The sequence below is a fragment of the Schistocerca americana genome, chromosome 2, assembly GCF_021461395.2.
Source record: "Schistocerca americana isolate TAMUIC-IGC-003095 chromosome 2, iqSchAmer2.1, whole genome shotgun sequence".
In the NCBI taxonomy this organism is placed as follows: domain Eukaryota; kingdom Metazoa; phylum Arthropoda; class Insecta; order Orthoptera; family Acrididae; genus Schistocerca; species Schistocerca americana.
Window position 1 is genome coordinate 11,620,741 of NC_060120.1, and position 1,974 is coordinate 11,622,714.

At 46.3% G+C, this 1,974-nt stretch overlaps 1 pseudogene; it reads right to left on the reverse strand.

The window, feature by feature from the left end:
• Positions 1-631: 631 nt before the first annotated feature.
• LOC124597393 lies at positions 632-749 on the reverse strand (annotated as a pseudogene).
• Between the last annotated feature and the right edge of the window lie 1,225 nt (positions 750-1,974).

Consider the following 1,974-nt stretch of genomic DNA (forward strand, 5'->3'; position numbering starts at 1 on the left):
CTACGAATTCTATTTTAAACACTTTCCGCATATAGTATCCACATATGCTGCTGAATTATCTACAAAAATATATCATTGTACGACATAATGGTCAGGAAATATGACATCAGATACTGAGAAGCGTGTAAAACTGCCACATCATGCATTACATTTTAATTTATTACTCCTTTACTATTAACTCTATTCCCAACAAATTTCGCAGATAGAAGGCACAGACGTGTACCACTGGATGTACCTGCACAATTATGTCACTGCACAGCACAGAGTTTAGGATATATGAAATCATAAACATTGAGCTGCTTGGTAACGAAACTGCAGTGCGAAACTCGCTAGACATACAGGTGAAATATGTGTACAAATATGTGTGAAATGTGTGAGAAATATATGTGACACGTACGTATGTGAACAAACTAAACTAAACTAAACTCCTCCCGAATAGGCCATGAAGCCCAACGGTACCGACCGGCCGCCGTGTCATCCTTAGCCCACAGGCGTCACTGGATGCGGATATGGAGGGGCATGTGGTCAGCACGCCGCTCTCCCGGCCGTATGTCAGTTTATGAGACCGGAGCCGCTACTTCTCAATCAAGTAGCTCCTCAGTTTGCCTCACAAGGGTGAGTGCACCCCGCTTGCCAACAGCGCTCGGCAGACCGGATGGTCACCCATCCAAGTGCTAACCCAGTCCGACAGCGCTTAACTTCGGTGATCTGAGGGGAACCGGTGTTACCACTGTGGCAAGGCCGTTGGCACATATTTGAACATAGCCCCAGGTAAAAAGATCGTTCTAAACCCTTGGAACGATTTAAATCAGATTTGACAGACATATTACTTATAATCTGGAAAGAAATATTGTAGGGTAAGAACCACCAGCCTCCTATTGGGGTGAGAGCATGGGGAGGGAGAATGGTTGAAGAGGAGATGGGCAGACAGTGAGAGGGAAGGAAGATATTGGCACAAACAGTAGGAGGAGCAGATGGACAAGAGGGAGAAGAAAATGTACAGAGAGAGAGAGAAAGAGAGAGAGAGAGAGAGAGAGAGAGAGAGAGAAGAGGAGGAGGTCAGAGACAGGAAAGAGGAGGAGGTGGACAGAGACTGTGGGAGGAAGAGACAGACGTAGAGGTGGGGGAGGAGGGGATGAAGAGACAGAGGGAGGGGAGAAAATGGGCAGAGAAAGGAAAGAGGAAGAGATGGGTGGAGGAAACTGACAAAGAGAGGAGGAGGAGGAAGAGATGGAATTAGAGAGATGACAGAGGTGAACGGAGCAGATGGACAGAGGGAAGAGGTGCGGATTGACAGAGAGAAAGGGGAGGAGTAGAGGGACAGAAAGAGGGACAACAGGAGATGGACAGAGAAGGATGGTTGGAGGAGGTGGACAGAGAGAGGGGTGGTGCAGATGGGCAGAGAGAGGAGAGGGAGAAGGTGGACTAATGGAAGATTGAAATAAACGCATACCCTGGCAATACCAGGTTCTCAGCTAGTATACATCACACAAAAACCCTCATCAGGCTACTTTCCATTCGGACAGTGGGTACACTCAGCGACTGTTACGTGACTTATAAATTGTAGAGTGCATCAACCAGTCGTCCTTTTTTAGATTTTGTTACGCAGATCCAGATTTCGTCTAGTAGCTAGCCATTCTCAATGCACTATTTTCTATTCTCAATGCATGTAAGTCACTGTTGTGCGGGCGACAGCCACAGTTCTTTGAATGCTCAAATATTAGACAAAAATATTCAGACATCCAGAAGACGTTGTCAGATGTCAATGTAACTTCGTGAACGTGCACACAATCGGTGGATATGTAAATTATTGTAGTTGCAGATCTATCACAGAGAACAGCCACCATTAGTGTTGTATACATTAAGTGCTGTCCCTAGAGCGAGTATGGTGTACAGGGGGCACGAACAGCATCAAATGTTGAGTGATCTCTGTACAGGACACGGTGATTGCCTCATCCTCGAGTAAGGTAGCAC